At 35.1% G+C, this 21,283-nt stretch overlaps 1 protein-coding gene across 1 annotated transcript in view; it reads left to right on the top strand.

Moving 5' to 3' along the window:
- LOC149541380 (uncharacterized) overlaps nucleotides 1–21,283 on the top strand; it is a 189,522-nt gene that overhangs the window by 167,511 nt on the left and 728 nt on the right. The gene's annotated exons all lie outside the window — the stretch shown is intronic.

Raw genomic sequence — 21,283 nt, 5'->3', positions numbered from 1 at the left:
TCAATTTAATCTTACCTCCTCATAAATAAAAGTGATAATACTTGTTTCCGTTAAACAATTGACTGCATATCTTATCTTTGTCTAACTCATGACTGACATCTTTGGGAGAGGTGAAACATTGCCAGGGGCTTAATCACCCAACCTCGGACCACAACTTATCCCACACGATCTCTAACGAGAAAGGCCCTCCCTACCCGGAATTGGCAGGGATCATCTTGCCATCCACTGGGCATTTTGGTATGTAACACACCATACGACTTGGCAGCAGGAGATCACAATAAAAGGAATATACATGAGCTATTACTTAATTCATATTAAAAATGATAAACGATGTTATGTCATATCTGATACTGAGTCATATTATTACAGATTCCTCTCTTTCACCTTGTCACCCCATTTCTTGGCTATACAGCCGGGTGAATCCTAGGTGTTAGGAATTCTCAGATCAACCAGTTCTGTCAATTATACTAGAAGATTACATACATCCAGCATTTCACACCCGGTGATCACATGATTATGTTCTTAAAGATTTCAGAATTGATGTTTAATAAATTAATTAATCATAATTGATTTCTCTTTAACTCCACCTCTTCACCATTGATGACATCATTGTTGGTGACTTCCTTGGTGTTTAATTACATGATTTCATCTCTGTATGATATGAACAATTATATACATTTTTATGTTTTTATTTCTGAATCTGAGATATTTACTACTCATGATTGATATGCTAAAGTAACTTCATTGTTTATCAGATTCCATACGTTATGATCTAAATGCTATTACTTGGAACTCGGTCTGTATGGAATCTATGCATGAATGGTGTGATTTATGGAATAAAAAAGCAAACACGTTACTGTGGCATGTGCATAGACCCTTGAACTCTATATGAATCTGATAGACTTTGCATTGTATACATTTGGAAGTGTGCGATTCACAACTCAGCATTTAAGAAGAATATATGCTATAAAGTTATGTGATTTATCAGACTTAGCAGTAAGGACATAATCATACATAATGGAAACATGCGATTTCAACAGTCTCAGTATTAAGAAAACGTAAATAGCATAATCTTGGTTCCGTTGTATTCTTATTCGGCTTCGCAGGTATATCCTTGAATGTTCTGGTTATGCAAATTCAATGACTCTGATTTCCGCAGCATGGGACGTGGAAGAGAAGGAAAAAGAGTGCAGTGATTTCAATCGGTATAATCTCAATTACTTAGAGAGAGACACCGCTAGTAGGGAGAAAGAAAGAAGATGTCTTGCCATACGAATATGAGACTCAATAATATAGAGAAAGCTCTCTACGGCTTCTTTTGGTTACAAGAACTCATTCAAATACCATACAAAATCGATTAAAAAGAAAAGAAAAGGAGGGAAGAAAACAAGAAAAATAAGTAGTTAAAGGGTTAATATTATGTTATATTCTTATCTACGTTCATGTGTGCATATTGATAAGGTGACATCATTAGATTATAATTTATAATGTATTGGTGTCATCTTATTTTTATACACATGTTCGTATTTGAGAATGTATAATAATAATTAAATATTAATAATACTTGATTCTTTAAAGGTAAGAATTTATGTTTATTTTATATTATTATTATGATGTTCCTTTTAATAGCTCATGCGGTTCCACCATGTAACATGTTTCAAATCGCTAGGTCCTCTACCCGTCTGCCCAGTGATGGTGATGCCTTGCCTAATTCTTTTCTGGCAATGCTTCCACCCCTTCGACATGCTTCCTGCAAGAAATTTCTCCGTAATTAAATTATAAATTATTTAATCATAAATAATCATAACAGTTAAGCTTCATCTCAATTCCATGAATTCGTGATTAATGATCAACTAACATGTCATCTTCACTTGAAATCACGACGACTATCTTACCATTTTGCTAGCGTATAACAAATTAAACTGCCAACTGGCTTCGTGCGAACCTCAACGGCTATATTTCAAGTTAGGTAAAAAATTGGGATGTAACAGCCAACCTCAAGTTGGCTTATTTGATCAAGGATCTCCAAGATTAAAAAAAATGTATTACAACATATAGTTTAGGACCTAAATCCATAACAACAACCCCCAATAGATACATCGTGCTATGTGAATAAACATAAGGGTCAACCACATGTATAACAACATAGAATAGTGCATGAATTGGCATTGCATGTTGTCAAATCCCATTGCAAGCCAAATCTCTCTTACTTGATTGTTAGAAGAGGAAAGCCAAAATAGGGCTGGACTGATTGTAAGATAACTTCATCTAGCAAACTCGAAACAAGATGCAAAGCGAGACATAGGATCTTTATGATGCCTAGACCACGCCATAAGGATCACATAAGAAAACAAGCCAACTGGATCGATCGCTATGTAGAACAACAGGAAACTGTCCAAATGAATAGTAAACAAAGAAGCTAACAGGAAATATTTTTAGGTGATGCAAAATTGCCCAATGACCCAAGGATGCTCCTACATCAAGTATTTGGTTGGAAGCATTGTATTCAGACCTCTATTATTTAATAAAAGATGTTTTTTGGTTGTGGCTGGGTTTTTCCCAAGATAAATATTGTGTCTTGTTGTTTCTTTTCTAATGTTTTTCTACTTATTTTCATTCTTAGTCTAATACATTAATCATAACTTCTTAATTTCAAGACTTTTTTATAATGGGACAAATCTTCTCACCATCTTTATGATCAAATTCCACTTTCAAGTTGTGCTCAAGTAATTTGCTTATTGGCAAAAGGTTCTTGGTGAGTCTTGTGATAGAATAATTGTCATTGATGTCAAAGGGCTTTCACCAGCAAGGATAAAATCAGCATAACCACCATCAATATCAAAGGCAAAACTTTTAAGCGATTGAATATTTAGATACAAACTGTGATATCATTACTCATTGAGCAATGATCAAGAAGATGCAAGTGTTAATACAGAGTAGATGGGATTTGTCAGATTAGAAGAATGGTTATAAGAACTATCTCTAATTCATATACATAATTATAAGAGGTGTGATATTACATAATAGCCAATGGAAGATAAAGTTTAATGAAAGGATGTAGTGACTACATGATTAGTTCCTGCTATCAAGCTACAGTGATAATATTTCAAGAATGAGCATTTGACATTAGAAAACAAAGAATGCATATCTTTACAATAAGGGTTTAGAATATGTATGAAGCTATGCTCCACGGAGTGTCTGAGACTGGGACATGTTTCTAGTATGGGTATGGGTCAAAGCCAAAATTTAGGGGATGGGACCTTAGGGGATGATGATTAAAAACAAAGGGGATTTTTTAATATATAGAGACAGAATTCAAATATGCATATCATAACATTGATAAACCATTCACCATAGACATTTTAGAAGATCAATACATGAAATATTATCCAATGACAAATACGAAATACTTCCATTATAACAATATGTCAATATCACATACATATATGGCAAAAATCAAAATGCCTAAAGGCTCCAAGTATCATGCTGAAATCAGAATGAAATAAAGAGAAGTCCAACTAAAATAGTTAGTAAATACTAAATGCAATCTTTCCTCACTAAACACAATCTTTCCTCATTGCTGCTACTGCTCTTATGTTTTTTTTCTTCCACTTAGCAAGTATGTCAAATCTAAAAATGATTAGAGGAGTTAGTGTTTTAATGGACCAAATATGTGTTGCATATTTTTATTATGTTTTTAAGAAAACTAGGGGCCGTGTGGACAGCAAAAATTAGAAAAAAATAATTTTTTGGGGGTATTTTGCCTTTGGCTGGAAAAAAGGGGACGGCCAGCAGTTTTGGGGATGGATAGGGGACGACAAAACTGTCCCCGGTACTGCTGGCCATCTCCAAGTTTCATGCCAAAAAAATTGGCCGTTTTAGGGACGTTTTAGAATTTGCCAAAAAGGAGAGCCAAAAAATGTCCCCGCATCCCTGTTTCGTCCTCGGTACGGGTACGACCCCAAAAACCATAGGGGACACGTCCTTGTGGAACATAGGTATGAAGTGGATATATAGAAGTGGCTGTGCAGAATAAGAGATAAATATCGGATCTATGTTGAAACTTTGACAAGATGTGTAATTTTTCGAAAAATTCAATACACACAGATTTAAAATAAAATATATAATCATCAATATCTCTTTATCAGTATATAATCAAATGCCTTTTGGAAAAAAAAGTGATTGGTGGGAAATCTTAAGTTGAGAGTTGATGGCAATGAAGCTATTAAATTAATTAATGGGAAATATGGAACAGTAGAGCAATATGAACTGATAAGAGACAAGTAACATTCCTACAAAATCTTCTTAATAGTCCTCTGTAGAAGTAACATTCCTTGTTGCTTTTGAGATTTGTTCTTCTGTCACATATTCTTCTTGTTGTTCCCTTGTGATTTTTGTTGTGTCTTCTATCAGTTAGATTATTAGTGGCTAAGAGGAATTATTAATAGTATTGGAGTGTATGCTGCTTCTTTTCATGAACAAGACATTTCTTATGAGGTATAGTTTGTTTCTTGTCTTCTTTTGGGTGGATTTTTATGATGTATAGATTGCTTTCCACATTGTTGTGATTCAAGAGCTCAATTCTCTAGTGTGTTGCCAATCTCACCTTGAAATGCTTCTTATTGAAGCAAATTCAACAAGTTTTCCAATATTGGCTTTTTCAAGCCATATTCAGACATGACACAAACAATTGAAAGGTAAGGGGTACTGCTTTCAAGACAACTGGTATAAGATTGTCAGTTGTAATTGTTTTCCCTAATGCTTGATGTGACATTTTAAACTTTTATACTCTTTTCAAGAATCCCTCCAATTTCAGACCACTTTGCATCTTTAGGACATCTAATTTACTTTAGAGGCAAAAAATCTAATTTTGAAATTTTACTTCATACATTGTTTTCAATCCATACCGTGCATCTTTTGTAGTTTTGACTGTTCTGATTCAAGTTATGCCTCATTTGTGGCATCAAATAATATGATTATTATGGCTTTCTAATTGGTCTTATAGCATATCCAATTTTCATTGGCATATGTTGTAGGTCTTCTGATGTTCTAACAACTTTATCCCACAGGTCAAATTTAAGTTGAGTTGGACCTTTGTTTTCGAATCTAGTAGTCTACTTTCAGCAATAAAAAATCTAGTATAACTAAACAGGTATTTGAAGGCATTTTGCAAAATATGAGGGTTCTCAAGCTATCCAATAGGGTCTCCTTTCAGCGTACTTGCCTTACCTATATACTGATCCTCTTGATATGCCCCTCCTTGTAATATGCCCATTGGTACGTGGAAAAGTTGGTCCCTTCTATATACTTGATTGTATGTAAAAGAGACCTGAATGCACATGAGAACAAGGCATGTGAGATAAAAGTTGTACGCGGTACCTCGATTGTATGTGAAAGAGTTCTGCGTTGTCAATTACCACCCATCACAAGGTTGCTTTGTTTGTGGAAGTGCAAGTTTCTTATATAATTTGTGATGACCTTTTTCAGATTTTATAGCCAAAAACTATTTCACAGAGGGGTAAGAAATTGAACAAATAATGTACTTTGTTTTAGCCTTATTACTATCCAACTTTTAATAGAAGTGAAGCTATAAATGTTGTTGTTGCAGCTATGTTAGACATTAGATGGTGAAATTCAAACAATGACATGTAAATGTGAATTTGAAACAACTTTTATATTGCTCATTGCTAGTTGTTACAAATTTTTTAACAAAACTTGGCTTAGCTTATATGAATGTAAAGATAAGGCTATTGTTCCTAATTGCCCCAGAAACAAATGAACCTATTTATATCTTCATTGCATAAAAATGTGTACTAGAGAATTTTAAACTTTGGTTTCCTAATAATCAATGTTTAACAAAAAATCAATCAATGAACTCTGATATGTATCCCACAATGCTTTCATGTTCCTTGTTTGTATCAAGGGGACCCAAAATTTGTCAAAATCATGTATAATATCTCCTTTTCCAATACCCTACCTTTTACCCTTAATCTCAATTCCAAGTAAGGTGGGAAATGGGATATAGTTAATGATACCATTTACCAATTGTGGAGTAAGATGGATCCTAGTTAAGACTGTGTAATTTTGTTAGGTAAGTATTGAAACATAATCCATAAATCATATGTTTCCCACTAGGGTTAGGAACATTAACTCAATCATATGATATAACCAGTTTCATTGATAGAGTTCCATGGGAAAACATATAAGGCACTTCAAGCATATTCCAAAGCTCAACAACATGGAATGACACCTATTGTTTGGCCTCCCAATCCCTCTCGGGTTACCACTACTTGAGTGGAACCTAGGTGCTACATGCATCTCTTATATTTATTCCATCATAATGTGCAAGAGGAGTTTTCTTATGACCTTCACCAATAACCATCCACGTCATGAACTACCTTGCGGGATCACGCAAGTTGCCTCGAGCTTGTTCATCAAGCCTAGGAGCACGAAATGACACTCACCATTTGGCTCACCCCTACTCGGATGGACCTTATGCTTCTTGCATTCGTCGCATGTACCCTATCCACACTCCATAATGGGATGGTTTAATGATTGTAGGTCTTAAACGAATTTTCATCATTATTAATCATGCATAGTTCCTACTTCCTCTCAAAATGGAAGACAAGATAATCAATCAGCTAGGTCAGAATGAACCATGTGCCATACCGATGCTTTGAGTAGTAATTAAACTAGTATCTAATTTATTAAAATCAAGTCTGCAAATCTCTTGCTCAATGCTTTCTTATTCACTCTTTTATGCCTTGCTGACTTATTCCTATTTTGGCTTTATATCATCCTTTTTCCCTAAAGAGATGTGATCTTTGGAAGTATCCTCTCTTCCATAAGGAATCATGTGCTTTGGTTCTAAGTGTTAGTGATGCCCTTCATAAATATTATTCTTAGTTGCCAGTTTGGGATCCGAATCTGATTTGGGCGCATGAATCGTATCTACGGATTTGTGAATTTTTTTCCCTATTATGATTCGTAAGTATTCGTGTGTGTGTGTGTGTGTGTGTGTGTATACAAAAAAGTAAGAGAATATACGTGATTCTAAAACTAAGTCATTTCGTAGTATGAATCTATGATTCTAGTATACTTGATCATTGATCTATTTTCACGATTATAAAGGAAATCAACACATTCACATTGAATTACTAAATTACAAAATGAACTTATGAAAATTCAAAATATAGATCATTAGATTTCAAAGTTTGTAATATGATTCACTCATAGAAGAGTCAAGACTAAAGTTTTTAATTTCGATAATCAAACGGATTTTCAAGAAAATCCACATCAACGGGATATTGATGAGCTGCAAGTGCCAATACATCACCAGAGGAATCCAAACCAGTTCCACTTGTAGTTGAGGGGATTGTGAACTCATAATCCTCCTCATCATCCACATCAGCCAAAGTGGCTCTAGCAAGATCCCCAAATGATCATATCTAAATCAGGAGTCTTGGGTTGTACATCCCAAAGCTTCTCGGGTCTCTTCTTGTCCCTGGGATCCTTTCGTGACAACAGACACATTGTTGTGAATGAACATAAGGTCTTCTTTTCTACAGCCAACCAATTATGTTTGACTGAGTGGACAAAGTACTCTAATTCCGCTTAGCTGCAAAAGAGCTCACAACCTAGATAGAAAGTAAAAGAATACAAGAATCAAAATAAACTAAATGAATCAAGAGTGTTAAATTTAAGAAATTAACTTCAAGTGTTAAATTTTATAAACTTGGTATAGGATCTTAATGGCAAGAGGTTGGAGGTACATATAGTCTTGCCCATGAAGGCAATGAATTCAGTCCTCACATTCACTCCAATTTATGGATCTTGGAAGATTTTAGCTAGTGCCTTCTTATACCCATTTGCAACCTCCGCATCTCTAACTGGTGCCACTCTACTTGGAAGGCAAAATACTTCTGCACTATAGTGCTTGGGGGATAACATAATGCAATTGAACATTTTCAAATATCAATAGTACACATATTTGATAACATAAGTACAAACATTTGATAAGCACTACAGTACCTCGGGGATAGAGCATATGCGAGGAGGTGGAAAGGTGTGGTCATCTTGTTCCATCAATGAGGAACAATTGCTTCCACCTTTTTGTAAAAGATGTCTTGAGGATTATTCTCTCTCTTTTGTATGACTTACATATATATGAGATATGAATAATAAATATCATTAGTGATTATGTCAATTTAAATTTAAATTTTAGAATCTAGACATCTCTCAAATAAACAATGGTAGAGGAACGTAGAACTCACCATTTTAATATTTTTCAACATAGTGTCCATGGAATCATAAATATCCTCGAGGCATGGCTCATCAATGTCTGCAAATTGAAGCATTGCCATGATTAGATTGGTGAATTCCAACACATAATCCAAACAACACCACCAATCATCATCTAGTATCATTGCTTTCACTTTTTGGGCCCTTGTATAGGAATTCTTCCAAATGCCACATTGTGAGCTAATGGCCATCTATGCCAATGTACCCTTTACCCCCACAAGTCGTTTCAAGACAATTGTGTGAGAGGCAAAGCGGGTTTCCGCCACTAAGAACATGTGAAACTTAAGTTAGTAACACATTTAAAATATGTTAATGTAAACAACACAAAAGAAATCATGCATGTTAAGAAAATAACCTGGATAATCCACAGGTCTACGTATTACTCTTCTTCTCATATATTCCATTGAAAATGGCATTATGTAATTACTTATATTAGTCGTATGGGTGTCGGCAATCTGGGCATAATAATTTTAGTTTTGTATCTTAACTAAACGTTAGTTAGGACTGACTAACAATTGTTATATAGATGCGGACTTAGAGCAAAGTAATTACTAATTAGATGCTGAGGGTTATGTCCCTTAAGGGACATACCCTCTGAATGGATATATATATGGGCTGTGAAGACAGTATAGGGATATACAGAAAACAAACAGTTTGATCTCCAAGTCTGCATACGCTCACAAGTTCATCTGCAACTCTTAATAATCTAGTTCGTACTTGTACCAGAATATATTAAAACTGAATATAGGTGTTATTGCTGAAGGTTATTCTTGTGCGTATCTAGTCTTTAGATTTGAAGTCTGATCTGTTATCAGAATCTGCAGATCTTTACATGGTATCAGAGCCTAGTTATTAGATCTAGGGCTCTACAGATTGTCACATATCAGACCTGTTCATATCCAGTTGTTATTCTTCATTCCCAATGGCATATACAATCAGGCCTGAGGACAGATTTGATGGAAAGGAACATTTTGAAGCATGGAAATTCAGAATCTTGATGATTCTTGAAGAAAATAATGTTAGATAGTTTGTTGATGGAGCATCCAAGCAGCCACCTGTTGAACCTCACAAATCGTTGAACCTCACAAATCTATATGGTCCAATGGAAACAGGAAAGCCATTCAAATCATCTTGGATGGAGTTAAGAATGACATCATACCTATGCTTACAAAACATCTAACTGCCTACGATATGATGAATGCATTACGAAATGCATTTGAAGTGAATAATGCAACGAGGGTCTTTGCACTAAAGAGACAACTAAATCACATCCAAATAAAGAAAGGAGAATCAATAAACTCCTATTTTCGAAGAGTTGCTGGCATTAGAGATGAATTGGCAAGCATAGGAACCATCATAAATGACACTGAATTAACGCTTATGGCCTTAGATGGACTGCTAGAATCATGGGAAACATTTGCACAAGGAATAAGTGCTATAGATCAGCTTCCAGATTTTAACAGACTTAAGAATGATTGTCTTCAGGAAGAATCAAGAAAACTAAAGAAAGTAGGAAAACCTAAAATGGAACATGAAGAACTTCATGTTCTTAATGCTAACTCTTATAAAGGAAAGAAAAAGCATTTCAAGAAAAATAAAGGAAATTAGAAGAACGGAAAGTCCAAGAAAGGCCTATCAAAAATAAAATGTTTCAAATGTGAAAAATTTGGACACTTCAGATCAAACTGTCCAGAAAACTCCAAACAACAAACGAATTGCACAAATATTGTTAGAGAAGAAGAAACTTATGATCCGTAGAATCGTGTTTTGTATTCCTCCTTATCAAATGAAATCTCAAATAAGGCATGGGTAATAGATAGTGGATCCTCCAAGCATATAACAGGATACAAAAAACCTCTAGATTTCTTGTCCGAGAAAGTTAACGGTGAAGTTACTATTGGTGATAACTCAGCGCATTCAGTTAAAGGAATTGGTAGCTGCACTTTGAAGCTAAAAACAGGGAATACTCTCCCTCTGAAAGATGTACTATATGTACCAGGGATAAAAAAGAACCTAATATCAATTACAGCATTAGAAGATGATGGACACAATGTTGCATTCATGGATGGCAAAGTATTAACTTGGGCTAAGAATTCTTCCATCAAGAAAGCCAAAGTAATTGGTCAAAAAAAGGGATATTTGTATGAACTAAATATAGAACCCATTCAAGCCCTTGTTCACAAAGCAGAAGATTCAAATGAAATATGGCACCGAAGATTAGGGTACCTAAACTTTAAAACCCTATCTACTATGGAGAAGATGGTTACAGGATTTACCAAAATTAAAACAAGATCACCCTAGTATTTGCAAAGGGTGTGCCCTAGGTAAAAGTACTAGAAGACCTTTTCATGATAGTACTAGAAAAACAAATAATGTACTAGAATTAATTCATTCAGATTTATGTGGACCCATGTCTATTCCTTCCCTTGGAGGATTCTAGTATTATGTCTTGTTCATAGACGACTTCTCTAGGAAAACATGGATTTATTTTTTAAATTGCAAAGAATCAGAAGAAATCCTACAAAGATTTAAGGAATTCAAAGCATTAACTGAAAATTTTTCGGGACATAAAATTAAAACCCTTAGAATAGATAATGGAGGAGAATATACTTCAGATTTGTTTAAATTTTTTTGTAAAGAATCAGGGATCAAGAGGGAGTATATTGTTCCTTATAACCCTGAACAAAATGGGGTAGCTGAAAGAAAAAACAGGGCTATTATAGAAGCTGCTAGGGCTATGATTTTTGACCAAAATCTAGAATACTATCTATGGGCAGAAGCCTCTTGTACTGCTGTATACATCCAAAACAGAAGTCCTCACTCCTATCTTAAAGATAAGACTCTTGAAGAAGTATTTACTAAAATAAAACCTAATATAAGTCATCTCAGAATCTTTGGATGTCCTGTATACATATATGTGCCAAAAGAAAAGAGAACCAAATTGGAACCATCTAGAAGGAAGGGTATCTTTGTAGGGTACAGTGAAACTTCTAAAGCATATAGAATTTTCATACCTGGACAGAAAACTATTGAACTTAGCAGGGATGTAGTCTTTGAGGAAGATCTTGCATTTAAAAGGGCAATAAATTCTTATGAGCCCTCTCCTGTATCAAATTTTGAAAGAATAAGTGAATCTGAATCCCTGAGGGAGAACTTAGAAGAGGTCGAAGATGAAGTAAACCTTGAAGAAAGTTCAAAGAAAAGGTCACTTTGGGCTATAAAAATAGTTGAAGCAGGTCAAGATTTTGCTGCACCTTCAGGATCAGTCAGAGAAAGTAAAAGACCTAAAAGGTTCTTTGGTTATACAACAAATATGATTGATTTATCCAAAATAGAGCCAACCAATCCTTCTGATGCTATTAAACATCACGCCTGGAAAGAAGCTATGACAGAAGAATATGAATCAATTATGAAAAATGATGTTTGGGAAATAGTTCCAAGGCCGAAAGGAAAATCCATTGTTTCTTCAAAATGGATATTCAAAATAAAGCATGCTGCAGATGGAAGTATTGAGAAATATAAAGCCAGATTTGTAGCCAGAGGTTTTTCTCAGAAAGAAGGTATTGATTATGAAGAAACCTTTCCTCCTGTCGCCAGATATACTACCGTTAGAGTTGTCTTAGCAATTGCCGCATCTAAGGGATGGAAAGTATCATATGGATGTAAAGACAACATTTCTCAATGGGAAGATTTCTGAAGAGGTCTATATAGAGCAGCCAGAAGGATTTGAAACCCATGATCCAAAAGCTTTTGTGTGCCGACTCAAGAAAGCTCTTTATGGGCTTAAACAGGCTCCTAGGGCTTGGTATGAAAGGATTGATAAATATCTCACTGGTTTAGGATTCTCTAAGAATGAAGCCGATCCAAACTTATATTATAAGAGAGATAAAGATGGTATGGTAATATTGATATTCTATGTTGATGATTTATTAATCATTGGTGATGATCATCTTATAGATCAGTGTAAGAAAGATCTTATCAAAGAATTTGAGATGAAAGACTTGGGTCTTCTCCCTTACTTCCTAGGATTGGAAGTGCAACAGAATGCTAATAATATCATACTGAATCAAAGGAAGTACACTTCAGATATCTTGAAGAAATTCGGAATTTGGAATTGCAAGCCCATGTCTTCTCCAATGGAGACCAATTTGCATAAACTTAAAGAAGCAGCTGCAAAATCACCTCCTATAGACTCTACTCTCTGCAGGTAGATAATTGGGTCCTTGATGTACCTAGTAAATACAAGACCTGATATTTGCTATGCGGTTCATGCTTTAAGTCAGTTTATGTGTGAACCTAAGGAAATTCACCTAGTTGATGTTAAACATATTATGAGATACCTTCAAGGTACTCTTAATTGTGGACTCAAATATGAGAGAGTGGTTTTAGATTTGCATGGATTCACCGATTCAGATTGGGGTGGAAGTGTTAAAGACAAGAAAAGTACTTCAGGGTGCTGTTTCAGTTTAGGATCAACTATGATTTCATGGATATGCAGAAAGCAGTCTTCAGTAGCTCAGAGCTCCACAAAAGCTGAATACATTGCTGCAGCAATGGCTTCTCGAGAAGCAGTATGGTTGAGAAAGTTGCTTGTGGGATTATTTGGGCAAGCCATGAATCCTACGGTAATTCATTGTGATAACTAGAGTTCCATCAAGCTCTCAGTGAATCCAGTTTTCCATGATAGATCCAAACATATTGAAATTCCTTACCATTATGTAAGAGATATGGTAGACAGGAATTCTGCGAAATTGGAATACATCTGTACTGCAGATCAGACAGTAGATATACTCACCAAACCTCTATCTAGAGTAAAAATAGAACATTTCAGAAAGAGACTTGGTATGGTTGAGTTGTAATTTATTTTGTACTATTTTGATTATTAATAAAATGATAAATTTTATTTTGTTAGGCTATTCACTGTAATGGGCTCCACCATATGTAATCATTATTTAAGAGGTGACGATCTCTAAAATAATGAATACTTGTACAATAGGCATTATGAGAGGTGACGATCTCTTAGATAATGTCCTAACAGTAGATTTTACTATAAGATCTAGGTGAATTTTTAGATCGTCTTGTGACATTGACATGTTCACGAGTCACAAATTGGATAAAGAATTCTAGAAATTCTTTAGGTTTATCCTATATTCTGGTAGATCTTAAAATTCAGGAGCTAGCTGTGATTTAGAAGTACCAACTTCTATGAGTCACAACTTGTGTTTTATCACTAGTAGCAGTGATTTGTCATATCATAGGCTTCGTAATATGACTTTGTATCATATGTTTTATGATACTATTTATTAAGAAGAGATAGACAGATATAGAGTATTAATTCTTGGTTAACATTTGCATTGATGTTGCTAGATATAATATCTCTCTGTTGGATTATCAGGTTAAGAGGGAGTGTTAAGAAAATAACCTGGATAATCCACAGGTCTACGTATTACTCTTCTTGTCATATATTCCATTGAAAATGGCATTGTGTAATTACTTATATTAGTCCTATGGGTGTCGGCGATCTAGGCATAATAATTTTAGTTTTGTATCTTAACTAAACGTTAGTTAGGACAGACTAACAATTGTTATATAGATGCCGACTTAGAGAAAAGTAATTACTAATTAGATGCTAAGGGTTATGTCCCTTAAGGGACATACCCTCTGAATGGATATATATACGGGCTGTGAAGACAGTATGGGGATATACAGAAAACAAACAGTTTGATCTCCAGGTCTGCATATGCTCACAAGTTCATCTACAACTCTTAATACTCTAGTTCGTATTTGTGCCAGGATATATTAAAACTGAAAATAGGTGTTATTGCTGAAGGTTATTCTTGTGCCTATCTAGTCTTTAGATTTGAAGTCTGATCTGTTATCAGAATCTGCAGATCTTTACAATGCAATCCAATAATATATAAATTAAATCTTAAATTAAAAATTTACCTTCAATAATTCCAAGTCTGAGAAAATCCTGAAAATTGCCTGTGACATGTGGTGATTTGTCACAAAAATTTGAATCTCTTTAGCCTCATATATCCGTTTCACCCAATCTATTTGGGTGCCAATTGCTTTCATCACCAAATTGAGAGAGTGGATAGTGCACGGTGTGCAAAAGATATGATCATATCTAGACTCTACCAATAACACTACAACCCTGTATACTTTTGCATAGCCCGTGACTACCTGGACAACATTATCAACCCCCACCGACTCTATTGCATCAATGAGAATGCGGGAAATTAATTTTGCAACTTTAACTTGCCCTTCAGAATCAACCACCTTCAAGAACTTTGCCCCCTCGGGGCATACAACAATAACATTTATTAATGGATGATTTTTACAATCTTTCTATCCATCCGAAATAAAAGACACACCCGTTTGAGCCCAAGAATCTCTTATTGGTTTAAGTTGGGCCTCTACATTTTCTCTCTCATCATATAATATGGTGGTACACAACATTTCATAACCAGGAGCGTGGTAACGAAATGGTGTTGTATTTATTGCTTGCACCATCTCCCTTTAATAAGGTGATTTCACCAAATTGAATGGAACACCATTTGTAAGTAGACAACGTCCAACTCTATGATCAGCAACATCTCTCAATTCATTTTGGAATGCCCTCTCTAATGGATCTCTTGGTGTAGGAGCAACTAGGCTTATTCCTCAAACTTGTTCAATTTTGGCTTGTACTGACCTTAGTCAAGTCAGGGATGTTGTTTTGACCTTAGAAGGTCTTGCTTGTGTGTTCCTAGGTGGATTAGACTAAGATCAATCCAACCTAGTTGATTGTTGCTTTAGTAGTGGGTCGTGCTAGGTTAGGCCTAAAGCAGGAAATGTAGGTCTAAAAGTCTTTAAGGCTTGGGAAAGGGTACAAATGTGCCTAAATTAGTCCCTAGATGTTTCTACATCATTCTAGGTCAACTAGAGACCCTTAACATTAATTTAGGAAAAATATGTAAAAGTTGTCACAATGTTGCTTGACAACATTTTGTAATTTTTGAAAATTGCATGACAACAAACAATAAGATTGGATTCTCTTCAAGGCATCATTATGGGTAGTTTCTATAATGACCAAATATCAAGGGTATGGCATATTTAATCTTCTAGGACCCCATTTCCCGATGTAGTGTGTGATGTAGTGGAGCCTTTGATGGGAATAGAACTGAGAACTCTGTTTTGGGAGTGATAGTCATCTCCCATTGAGAGTAATTGTGTTTTTTATGGATTTATTTGTGTTAGTGTTGGATTTGTGTAGAGTAGATAGATTCAAGCATTTTTTGTTCAGTAATTAAGTTGATTTGAGTTCATTAGAGTAGGTTTAGAAATTGTTTTGCAAATAGATAGTTTGTTGAGGTAGTAGTTGGCATTTTTGGTTTTATGGCTCCCTCATAGTTCTCTATCGTACAAATCATTACGGCTCAGAGGAATATGTTAGGGAAGCCATTGGAGGTTATGTGTGTGAAAGGAGGAGCTCTGAAACAAAGATTAGCTATTTTTAACATCATGCCCTTGGCGAGATCAACAAGCCCAGCTAGGTGCATGATAGTGCAAGATTGGTGTGTATGTGCACGGGAAAGAGTGAAGGCATTGAACCAAGTATGGTTTTGGAAGCCTAGGGGTCCTATAGATACCCAGGAGTGCGATTGGGACTTGGCCAATCCTTTCAGTTAGATTTCTAAGTAGAAATTAGGAATCAACACAATTTTAGCCGTATTAGTCCTATTAGCCCTATATCTTAGGAACCCACTGTACGGATGACTTAGGGACCTAAGACCACCAAAATCTTCAAGGTCTTTGAAAAGGGTATCCGAATACCTAGTTTGTTTCTGGGGTTGTTTGGAAGTTTTGAGAAAGAATTGGGAAAAACCCATTGACTAGGGCTAATTGACTAATTAGGCCTATTAGGCCAAACCAAAGCAAATCCTAAACTCGATAGAAAAACCCTAGATGCCTTGTTCAAATGGAGTTATTTGGGAGACAAGTGGATGGTATAGTGATGGATAAACCCCCTGCAACACTGGTGAAGGTCATTTGATGAAGTTGCGCTTGGAGTCAACCAAGGAAGAGTGAAGGTTTAAGGCATCATATTGATAGTCATCCCTCAAGGTGAAGCACAAAGGAACTCACTCATTGAGTTGAGTTAGGGAAGTCTTAGGATAGGTTTGTCAAGATTTGTAAGGCTCTAGAAGTGAGCTTAGGGTCTAGAAGAGACTAGTTCTAGAATAGTCTAGTCAGCAATTGTGCAAGCACACCTTGGAGAGATTCTATCACCTCTCTTGTGGGTGAGTGGAGTCTACTCAACAACTTCATCATCCAAAGATGGCATAGGTGAGAAAGGATGTGTTCTAGTGCTTTGTTGATTGGGTCGTGGTGTTGGTTTATTTTTTGGGTTATAAGCACTATGTTTTCCTTTTGCAAGTGCTCTGTCTACATCTTCTTGCCCCTTTGCTAAAGCTACTATTTGTGCAGCTAGCAATCCCTTCTTATCTTCCTCACCACCCTTGCACATGTTAATTCCTTGACTCTTAGGACTCAAAAAATGTACTTTCACTCGGGTATAGGAGCTTCTATATTGTACATGGCAATAATTACACTTCCATATGTATGCCCCACCCCTAGGACATTGTGTAATTCTTGCTGTGTCTCCATAAAGGAGGCCCCTCTTCAATTTTGAATTTTTGTGATCCCTCCCTACACACTGTGTTTTGACCACTCATTATATGATTGTTGCAATCTAGAAACAAAATGAAAGAAAAGCATGCTTCAACACTTACACAAAAAACTTGAAATTGTTTTACAAGTTTTGAGAGACTTGAAATAAATTAATAATCTATGAAAGAACTAAAGAAAATGGTTGAAATGCATATCTTAATCACTTCTTGCAAGATATTTGCAGCTCCACAATTGAACTCCTTTGAATCCAAGCACTTCTTTAAATTTGCAACAATGATAGAACAAAATAGAGAGCAAATGTGAGGTGAAATGTGTTTGGATGTTGAATAAAAGAGTCGTTTTAGTGTTAGGAGGCAAAAAAATATAAAAAAAGAAGTCATTTTTAAAGTTGAACCCACTAGTCAACTTAGCCTGCCTATGGATTCGCACGGATTTGTGTGGGATCCTTGGGGTTTCATGCAGATTCGTGCCAATCTGGACAGGGTCCTCATTTTGCATTGTGGATCTGTTTGGATTTGTGGACCCAAGGATTTGGACAAATCCATAGTGCAAAATGCGGACCCTCCCCGGATCAGCACAAATCCGGGTAGGAATCTGAATCCGGATTGGATCCGGACCTGAATCTGGGCTCCCAGGCACTAATCCAGTAACTAGGATATTATTCATTGCCAACAAGTCCTTTACAAACTTGAATTGCTGGAGTGAAATTGTTCTTCTTTCTTCCAGACAACCTTTAGGACCTGCCTTAAAGGGCGGCCCTAAATCATCTTCTGCCTTATATCTGTTCTAAGCTCTTTTGAAACTCTGCTTAAAGATATGATTATAATTTGTTCTCAGATCTGCTAGAAGTATTTTTGAAGACTGCTTTTATTAACATTTCTCCTTTCACACAAGTCTGTTTTGTGTACCCATAATACATCCCTTCTTCCCCTCTTTTGAAACCTTCTTCGCTTTATAACCCTTAATAATTTCTGCCTTTTGAAAGAGTCATGCCCTTGTTTACTTCTCATTCCTTTATGAATTTTTCTTTGATTTCCATGCTCCATTTTCTCTTTCTTTCCTCCCCTCTCCTATATCTCATCTTTGAGGGAGACACAACTTTCCAATTCATGCTATCTGACCATTCATTTCACTAAACTAAATTTTAATTATTTATAATTTATTCTTTTTTATTTTTTATTTAGTTCTTTTTTGTTTATTATTAAATCCTATTTCAAGATGGGGACACGGCATTTTGGACTCAACCAAAATTTAGGGAAAATTTTGATGAATTTACAAAACGGCAAAAACACATAAATCTGTAAAAACAGTTTTGAAAACATGCATAGTACTAATTAGGAAACATTTACATGTTTCTTTCATATAGTGTTCAAATTAGAGTTTGATGCACATCATAGACACAGAAACGAGTTCAATACATAGTAACTTCAATATCATAATGTAATTTCCATGTTCATAATCTCTGAGTCTCTTCTATGACTAAAACTCAACAAAGGTTGCTGCTATATAGGTGTCCTCAAATTTGAACTAGCGTTGTACCTTTTTTGTGAAGTAACTCTTATCATTGTCAATAGGAACCTCAAACGTAGGATCATGATGTGAATTTAATGAACCAGTTATTGATGGCTTGCCTTTAGTCTCCTCAAATATTGCCAACTTTGCTCCCCATTTTGCTGCCTCCCTCTTTTTAGATGAAAAATAACATTACTATGCATCCACATTTACTAAAATCCAATCTGAATTTTGATTGATGTTATTGAGGTCAAGTGCCTCATGGTATGCAGTTTCTGCGCTCTAGAATTTGACATAAACTGTCTTTCTTAAATATCAGTCATACCTACAATTCAGAGTGCTATTATCTGCATAAACAAACTTTTGAAAGCACAAAAAGTAAACAATTCAAATTTAAATCAGAAAATGGTTGCTGTTTTAAAAAAATAATAGTATTATTTTGGAAAATAGCTTTGAATGAACAAAGTATGGATGCCAAGGGTAATAAATGATCCACAAACTTGTTATTCCAAACAAGGTCTCAGTTGAAAATTGGAGTTACAGGTACAGTAGCTGCCTAGAATTAACATTCAAAAAAAATGCATTGCCTAAAATCTGTAAATAAAAGTCATGCATGCAGCTGCTTAAAACTATGCTAGTAATATGGTCATAGTTGCACTAAAGTATAGCTGTGCCTAAACAGGCCAGCTAAAAATTGTCTCAGAACTTTCTTTTCTAACTGTTGAATGTATGCCCACAGTGAGTGTTGAGCGGCTATCAGAAATTCAAACACGTGTGCTGGTCTACCTTTTTTGGATGTAACTGAAGGTTGTACTACACAAAAACAAGGTCAATTAAACACTTTCGAGCTAACCTTTTAGGCTTCTTTTTGTGGATGGCCTCAAGATACTCCAATTGCACTAGAAACTATAAGTGCTTTTATAGGGCAGGAACAACCACAAATCTGCAACGACAATATTTATAACTTTGCAAGGATCTGAGTAGACTTAAGAGTTGAAGACTAAAATAAATAGTAAACTAAAACTAACTATATGTGTTTTTCTTCTGTGGTAGTAGAATAGTTCTCCTTCAAATGCATAGAGGTGAAGAAAACTATCTGTTTGCTCCCTCGTAAATTTATAACTCATCATGTAGCATGTCTCCAAGGTTCTCATTGAGGATCACCCTCACTGTACATCTAAGTCACAAGGTTTGAATTCAAATCCAAGTTCGTCAGTCAAAAAAATCAGATGAAATTTAGCGAGGGTAAAAATTTGGAAAAAAATTGACATTAAATTTAACTTATATAAATTTATTTATTTTGAAATATAAGTAATAGATCCACAAAATTGTCAAATTAGTTTGATGTTGCTAAGTAATTACATTAATTAATTCAATATAATTTTAAAATAAATAAATACTATTATAAATAACAATATTATATTAAATATCATAAAGTTCGGAAGGGGAAAAAATTTGCTGAAATTCAAACTTATGGATGAAATTCATCATAACCTGTGACTTAGCTGTACATGTATTGAGGCCATTCATAAGCTCTTCTTCTTTGAACGAATTTGGGGAAATAAATACTTTTGATCAATAAATTACTAGCATTGTAAGTGAGAAAGATGGCCGTTGAAGTATAAGTTGAATCACCATACCTAATCAGAAGAGACCGGATACAGCACTAACAAAAGGTGAAAGGCCGTTTCATTGACCTTTCTCCATTAATGTTTAATTGCTTCGGTTAGGGACTTTGATTATGCAGCTGGGATGTACCTTTTAATATTGGCCTTTGAAGACAAATTGGATGTTTGCTACATTCTAGAGCTTGCTAGACATGTGTCAGCTTGTTTGCCAATTAAGAAATAAATTGTTTGCATATCGCCATCCACCTTATTTGCTTTGCAATGCAACTGCAAATTCTTCAGCCAAGATGATAATCCTGGGGCAGGAGCAAATGTAACTTCTTGCCATATAGATTTTGAAATTGGTAATCTTAAACAAATTTTTAGTGAAAGTATCATCCAAAGAATCTAGTACAAACATGTGAGTGGATGAGCAGATGGATAACGGTGGCATTCTGACTTTAAATGATCTAATACCAATGCCATTAAGTATATCAGAAGTACATGCATCTGAGTATACATTTGAACTGGTTGCATTTTATAATAGCTACTCAATTTCTTGAAATCATTGTGGATATAATGCCTTAGTGATCTGAACTTACACTATTTTGTGCAATCTTCAATGAAATCATATAAGTGGTCTCTGTTTGTGAGGAATAATATTTGTTCTTACCCTCTCTCTAGGAAGGATATGTTTCAACTTGAGGCATATGGTTTCTAGAAGAATTTGTATTACATGCGAGCTCACTGGTAGATGCCTATTTACACAGTTTCACGACTTTGGTATAAGTATAATATTCACTTTATATGTTCATTATTGTCTACTCTACATTTTAGCTATCTATATCATCTTATCTGCATCCTTTTGTCTACTTTGTACTAGACAAAGTGGGTTTGTAGATTAAAATGTAAAATGATTTAGTGATACTGAGAACGAATGCTATTAGTTTATTCAAACATTTCCAACTCATTAACATGGTATATATTACAATTCTGCATCAATTTGATATTGTGGAACTACTACTGATTTTCATTTTCTTGATATGTGGCTATAAGTAACCTTTATCACAGAGGCACAATAAAAAAACATCACTACATTATTGTTGTTTAACTTTGTCACAAAAAGCAAAGAGTAACCTGTAACTCAGACGTGCAGTAAAAACTTAACACTCACATTGGTGTTGTTT

This window comes from Cupressus sempervirens, chromosome 8, assembly GCF_028749045.1.
Source record: "Cupressus sempervirens isolate cs-2001-9-10 chromosome 8, ASM2874904v1, whole genome shotgun sequence".
NCBI lineage: Eukaryota > Viridiplantae > Streptophyta > Pinopsida > Cupressales > Cupressaceae > Cupressus > Cupressus sempervirens.
Note: the sequence above shows the minus strand (reverse complement) of the source record. Positions and strands in the feature narration are given on the sequence as shown.